The sequence below is a fragment of the Euphorbia lathyris genome, chromosome 6 (genome assembly GCF_963576675.1).
Source record: "Euphorbia lathyris chromosome 6, ddEupLath1.1, whole genome shotgun sequence".
In the NCBI taxonomy this organism is placed as follows: domain Eukaryota; kingdom Viridiplantae; phylum Streptophyta; class Magnoliopsida; order Malpighiales; family Euphorbiaceae; genus Euphorbia; species Euphorbia lathyris.
The window spans coordinates 5,743,662-5,751,515 of NC_088915.1; the positions used below are offsets into that span (position 1 = coordinate 5,743,662).

Genomic DNA, 7,854 nt, shown 5'->3' on the forward strand with positions numbered 1-7,854 from the left:
TATCTTTTATTACTACAAGCGTATACCGTGCACTTACGAAAATCGCTCAACAAATTTTTGGGGCCGTTGCCGGGGATTGCCAAAAATTTTTGACAAAAATTTAGATTTTGTGTATTTTATTTCGAATCTAGGTTTATTCATACTTATTCAAAATTTTATATTTTATTTATTTTTAGTTACTAACATATTTATTTTTCAAATTCTGTTTTGTAGGTAGTTTCGGTTCGTGCGAAATTTCAGGTTCATGCGCAGTTCTCGAAGTTCAGGCACGTCACCAGATCCTATTGACCCAGAAATTGAAAGAACTCTTAAAAAGAACAAGAAAGAAAAGAAAAAGAAAAACAAAACTCCAATAAAAACTAGAATTACCGAGCCAGAAGTTATGGCCACACTTATGGATTACGCTAGGCCAGGAGTGGCCGGTGTAATGAACAATATAGTTAGACCCCAAATTAATGCAAATCAATTTGAGATTAAGCCAGCATTGCTTAATATGTTAAAAAATAACGTAACATTTTACGGGTTACCTAACAAAAATCCTAATACCCATTTGACAAATTTCTTAGAAATTTGTGACACTTTTAAAATACCAAATGTGACTGCGGAAGCAATCAATCTTCGCCTTTTTCCTTTTACTTTGAAGGATCGAGCCAAAGAATGGTTGACTTCTATGCCAGCCGCAACATTTGAGACTTGGGAGCAATTAGCCCAAGCATTTTTATCAAATTTTTTTCCTTTAGGAAAAACCACAAGAGTCAATAAAGAGTTAACATCTTTTTCCCAAAATGATAATGAAACTCTTTATGAGGCTTGGGAACGTTTTAAAGAACTTCAACGTTTATGCCCGCACCACCAATTGCCCGCTGAACTTTTAATGCAAACATTCTATAATGGGCTAAATCCTACAACTAGAGGTTCATTGGACGCTATGTCTGGAGGGTTATTCATGAAGAAAACATATGCCCAAGCAAGAGAACTTTTGGAGGAAATGACAATCAACAGCAGTATGTGGCCCGCGGAACGTGGACACGTACCAATAGCGAAACCATCATCCTCAACTACGTCATCAGTTAAAGGTATAGTGAATCTTGATCCAGTCGCGATGTTGCAAGCCCAGTTTTCTGCCTTATCGCACAAAATTGATAGGTTTATGGCACCGTGTGATCCTAATGGTAAGCCAATCCAAACGGAAGTGGATTACGAAGGTATGAGCGAAATTGAACAGGGAAACTTTGTCCAAGGGCAAAACCAACCTAATAACCCTTACTCCAATACATATAATCCTGGATGGAGAAATCATCCTAACTTTAACTGGAGAGATAATAGTAATAATGCTAATACTAATCAAAATCGTACCACTAATTATCAAAATCAATCAAGAGATACGATTAGCACTTTATCTTCTAAAATCGACAAATTTATTGATGCTATGAGCGGAAAAATAAGTAATCACGACGATGGTTTTAAACGGATCGAGAATAAATTCGACCAGCTTATTAAAAACCAATCATCTAGCATCCATAATTTGGAGGTTCAAATTAGACAACTCGCTAAATCAATTCCATCCCGCAAAGAGGGAAGTCTTCCAAGCCATACGGAAGAAAATCTGAAAGAGCATGTTAAGGCTATGACTCTTCGTTCAGGGAAAAATTACTTAGGTCCGGAAATGCCCGGAAATTCAACTTTACCTGGAACTGATTTACCAAAGTCCAAAGAAGATACATTAATTCAAAAAGATGCACCAATTGACTCAAGTACAAAAACTTTTGTACCCAAACCACATTTTCCACATAAAGTCCGCAATAAGGACTATGACAAACAACTTTTAACATTTTTAGACAAACTTAAAAATTTGCATATTAATTTGACGTTTATGGATGCGATTACGCAAATTCCCAATTATGGTAAATTCCTCAAAGATTTAATTTCAAAGAAAATCAGTTGGGAAGGAATTTCATCCATTTCACTAAATGAAGATTGCAGTTCAATTGTGTCAAGTAATTTGCCCACAAAACTCAAAGATCCCGGATGTTTTACCATTCCGTGTAAATTGGGAGATATTGAATTTCCCAGTTGTCTCTGTGATTTGGGAGCAAGCATTAACTTGATGCCATTATCTATTTTCAATAAGTTAGGCTTAGAAGAAGATATCAAACGTACCAATATGGTTTTGCAATTAGCGGATCAAACCACTAAAAGACCATACGGTATAATTGAGGATGTTTTAGTTAAAGTTGACAAATTTATTTTTCCTACCGATTTTGTTATTTTAGATTTTGCTTATGACATTAATTGTCCGCTAATCTTTGGTAGACCGTTCATGAACACGGGACATGCTCTATTCGATGTGTCAGAAGGGAAAGTAGTTTTACGAATAGGAGATGATAAGATTGAGTTTGATATGAATCAAGCGATGAAATATCCTATGGAGGATTTCGCTTGTATGAAACTTGATTTAATTGAAGAATGTGTAAATGACATTGTTCAAAAAGAGGAAATAATAGAACCTATAATGAGTGAGGAACTAGAAGATAAGGACCCAGAGCCTGTGATTCGAGAAGATGGACCAGTTCCGCCTTCGATTATAGTTCCACCTAAATTAGAACTTAAAGAATTACCAAGTCATTTGAGGTACGCTTTCTTAGGCGAAGGCGATTCTCTACCTATAATTATCTCTAACAAGTTAACACAGGTTCAAGAAGAGAAATTGAAAGAAGTTGTTAGAAATAGGATAGGAAGTATGGGTTGGCAAATTTCAGACTTAAAAGGTATTAATCCGAGTATTGTAATGCATAGAATTCACTTAGAAGAAGATAAGCCACCTAAAGCGGATAGGCAGAGACGCCTAAATCCGAATATGAAGGAAGTAGTAAAAAATGAGATTACTAAACTTCTGGACAATGGAATCATCTACCCTATTTCGGATAGTGAATGGGTTAGTCCAATCCATTGTGTACCTAAAAAGGGAGGCATAACAGTTGTAAGGAATGAAGAAGGAGAATTAATCCCTACACGAACCACCACTGGTTGGAGGGTTTGTATAGACTATAGGAACCTAAATAAAGCAACTAGGAAAGATCATTTTCCTCTACCTTTCATTGATCAAATGATCGAAAGGATAGCTGGTCATGCTTTCTACTGTTTTCTAGACGGTTACTCCAGATTCTTTCAAATATATATTTACCTGGATGACCAAGATAAAACGACCTTCACATGTCCTTACGGAACGTTTGCATATAGGAGAATGCCCTTTGGTTTATGTAACGCACCTGTAACATTTCAACGTTGTATGACTGCGATTTTTAATGATTTCATTGAAGATATCATGGAAGTTTTTATGGATGATTTTTCAGTTTATGGAGATTCTTTTGATTCGTGCCTAAAAAACTTGGATAAAGTTTTGTCTAGGTGTGAAGAAACAAATTTGGTATTAAACTGGGAAAAATTTCATTTCATGGTTGATGAAAGAATTGTTTTAGGTCACAAAATATCTGAAAAAGGATTAGAAGTGGATAGAGCAAAAACTTCAGTAATAGAAAAATTACCCCCTCCAACTACCGTTAAGGGAGTAAGATCATTTTTAGGACATGCAGGTTTTTACAGAAGATTTATCAAGAATTTTTCTGTAATTTCCAAACCACTCACTAATCTACTCATGAAAGATTCAACCTTTGATTTTAATGAAGATTGCGTTAAAGCTTTCGAAACATTGAAAACAGCTTTAGTCAGTGCACCTATTATTGCTAAACCTGATTGGGATTTACCCTTTGAAATTATGTGTGATGCAAGTGATTTAGCTGTCGGATGTGTTTTAGGTCAAAGGAAGGATAAGAAACTTCATGTCATTTATTATGCAAGTCACACACTGTCCGGTGCACAATTAAACTACACCACAATAGAGAAAGAAATGTTAGCTGTAGTTTTTGCATGTGATAAGTTTAGGTCATACTTGTTAGGTTCAAAAGTTATTATTTATACTGATCATGCAGCATTAAGATATCTATTTGCTAAAAAGGGTGCAAAACCACGTCTCATTAGATGGGTTTTATTGTTACAAGAATTTGATATAGAAGTAAAAGACAAAAAGGGAGTAGAAAACATTGTCGCCGATCATCTATCGATACTTGAAGATGAAAACGGTCCTATAGGTGAAACTAACGGTATACAAGATGATTTCCCTGATGAACATCTCTATCAAATAAAAAGTGTCATGTCACCATGGTATGCGGATATTGCAAATTATCTTGCAGCCAATATTGCTCCGGAAGGATTAACTTTCCAACAAAAGAAGAAATTTTTCTTTGACATTAAACAGTATTTTTGGGAAGATCCTTTTTTGTTTAAGACTTGTGGTGATGGGATAATTAGGAGATGCGTTAGTGAAAATGAATATGAATCCATAATGTCGGAATTCCATTCTAGCTCTTATGGAGGACATAATGGAGTTAGCAAGACAGTAGCTAGAATATTTGAATGTGGTTTCTTTTGGCCTACGATGTTTAAAGATGTCCGTTCATTTATTACTCGTTGTGATAAGTGCCAAAGAACAGGAAATCTAGGAAGGAAATATGAGATGCCCCTCACAACCATATTAGAAGTTGAAGTCTTCGATATGTGGGGAATAGATTTCATGGGACCTTTTCCCCCTTCTTTTGGTAAAACTTACATATTAGTTGCCGTTGATTATGTTTCAAAGTGGGTTGAAGCAATTGCAACCCCGACGAACGATTCTAAAGTAGTCATTAATTTTCTTGACGATATATTTTGTAGATTTGGTTGTCCTAAAGTCATCGTTAGTGATGGCGGTACCCATTTTATAAATAGAAGTTTTGAAACGCTTATGAAAAAATATGGAGTACGCCACCGCGTGTCAACGCCATACCATCCTCAGTCAAATGGTCAGGCGGAGATATCAAATCGAGAACTCAAATGGATTCTAGAGAAAACAGTTTCATCTTCAAGAAAAGATTGGTCTTGTAAACTCAATAATGTGTTATGGGCATACCGTACTGCATTCAAAACACCAATAGGAATGACTCCATACCGCTTAGTGTATGGGAAGGCATGTCATCTGCCAGTCGAATTAGAACATAAAGCCTATTGGGCTATTAGGGAACTTAACTTTGATTTACGACAAGCAGGTGAAAAATGTTTGCTCGATTTAAATGAGTTAGATGAGTTACGCCATCTATCTTACGAAAATGCAAAGATTTATAAAGAAAACGTGAAAAAATGGCACGATGCCAAAATTAAAGTCAAACACTTTAATGTTGGGGATAAAGTGCTGTTATTTAATTCACGACTTCGTTTATTTCCAGGAAAACTTAAGTCCAGATGGATAGGACCGTATTTAGTCGTCAAAACATTCGATTATGGTTCTTTAGAACTGGAAGGTCCTAACGGGGTTCGTTTCAAAGTTAATGGTAATCGATGTAAAATCTATTACGAAAATATTTCACAAATAGGAATTGAGTTCGTAACAAGATTATCTGACGTATAAATCATTTCGTTTATTTAGTTTTTGTTCATTTTATTTTATTTATTTTATTTTTTTTTCAAAATGCCATTTTTTATGATTAGATGACTTAATATTATGATTTACATGCATAAAATGTGTTTACTTCATGATTTTAGATTTGATTTTAGGAAATTAGACCGAAATTGAAGTTTCAGGAAATTCTCTGCCGAGAATCCTCTTTTTCAGAGTTGTCTAATTAGGTTAGGTTTTTTCTGAACTTACCGAGAATAATTAATTCTCTACCGTGAATCAGAAAATGGGTTACGACGCCTGATTTCCGCAAGAAAATCAGCGTGTCGCGACCGAGAATTTGGAATTCTCGGTCGCGACACGCGTTATTCCTGCACTATCAGGCCTGATTCATCTTCAACCTGCAGACAAACCCTTTCATAAACGAAAACTTGAGTTTCTTCAATTCCGAAGGGTGTAATTTTATGCCTTTTCGCATCAAAACAACACCTCATTTCGTCCTAAGATCTTATAAATTCATCCATAAGGATCTTGGTTCTGTTACAGATCTTTTTCATCTTTGTCAGATCAAATTTCTGATTTTCTTCAAACACCATTTTTCACTAAGTAACAGAAACCTTGTTTTCTTTATTTCTACACCATGCCTACTAAACACAAAACCTCTAAGCATAATACTGTTTCAAGAACCAAACGCCCAGACTTATCCAAACGGTATGGGGCGCCTTTTCCTATCTTTAATCACGACGAAGGTAGGCGTTACTGGAGGCTCCGTTACAAATTCTTCACTGGAATGTTGTATATGGATGACTTTCTGAACACTCAACTTGGCATTAGCGATGACATGAGTCGCTATTTGGATCGTTTAGGGTGGACAAAATTCGCCAAAATGCGATTTCCAATCATTGGCGATTGGATTCTCGAATTCTTTTGTAGCGTTCGTTTTGTCAATAAACGACGGGTACGTCTCAGTTTTCGTCGAGATGGCGAAATCTTCACTTTCGGCTATCCCGAGTTGCATGATTGGTTTGGTTTTCCTCTGAAGGATACCATCAAACGTCATCCAGGAAAAGACATGACGTCCACAGATATTTGGAGAATGCTTACCCGTTTTTGGCGTTTAAATCCTAGACTCGCCTATAATCATTCCTTTCACTCCAGTTCCATGCTGTATTTGCACAAATTCTTGTGTCACAGTTTCTTCGGTCGCACATTTAGTAGTGTGGTCCGTGACATAGATCTTTATGTTCTTGGAGATATATTCTAAGGAAATGCAGTGGATTCTTCAAAGATTCTGATGGAGGGTCTTGTCGCCGCTTCTCGATCCAAGGATAAAAAGATTGGGTTCGGCAATATAATCTGTGGAATAATTCTAGGTACCAAGGGTACCATTGATATTCCTTGGAGTGATGATGAATTCTTCCCGACGATAGACTATGAGTTTTTAGAGTTCGAAGGACTCATAAAACGTGTCTTTCGTGCAGGCCCGCATTTTCTTTCTGCACCGGAACGTCAAGCTTTCGTGCAGTTAAAAATCGACCATTATAGGGCCACCGAAATCCCGCTTGATAGGGATGAATATGTAGAGTAGTTTAGGTTTTTCATTTTAATTTGTATATATTTTTCTTATTTTTGTTGTTGTAATTTATTTGTTTATTTTTAATTTTGTACATATATGATTCAATTAATAAATTCACTTTGTTCATATATTTCATCTTTGTTCATTTATTTTCTAATAGTTGCAAATATTGGTTACATGACAATAATTAAATGTTTAGATTAGTCTAAAAAGATTTCTTATTTAAAACACATAATCCAGTTTCACAAACTTAATTCATTAAGTTTAATACATTAGGATTTTTCAATTCATTCAATTGATTACTTTCATGTAGTCAATATATATTTATATGAACTTAATATGCACTTAATATGGTTCTTTTAACTTGTATGCATAAATAAGCATTTAAGTTTCATTAATTCTATATTTATCACCATTTAATTCCAATTAATAAAGTTAAACCTTTGGTTTTTCTTGCAATTAATGTCATTTATTTTAGTTTTTAAGTGCAGGAACACTTTATATTAAGTTCAGGACCCAATTCATCAACAAAATTGCACAAACCAAGTCAATAGGCATCGAAACAGCCATTTTTCACCAATTCTCTACCGAGAATTAATAATTTCTCGGGTATGAGCAGCAAAAACGGATGGAATTCAGAGAGAAAAATTCTCTGAAATTCGCGTGCCGCGACCGCGGCTCTGCCATTCGCGGTTGCGACACGCGATTTATAGGCCCTTTTGATTCCGATTTTTGACACAATTTTTGCCTATTCCTATTCCTATTCTACCTCTACATCTACCTAATACCC

General features: G+C 35.5%; 1 non-coding gene across 1 annotated transcript; it reads right to left on the reverse strand.

Moving 5' to 3' along the window:
• Positions 1-751: 751 nt before the first annotated feature.
• LOC136234327 (small nucleolar RNA R71) lies at positions 752-858 on the reverse strand. The gene has a single exon (XR_010691216.1). It is a non-coding gene; the product is annotated as a small nucleolar RNA R71 (small nucleolar RNA).
• Between the last annotated feature and the right edge of the window lie 6,996 nt (positions 859-7,854).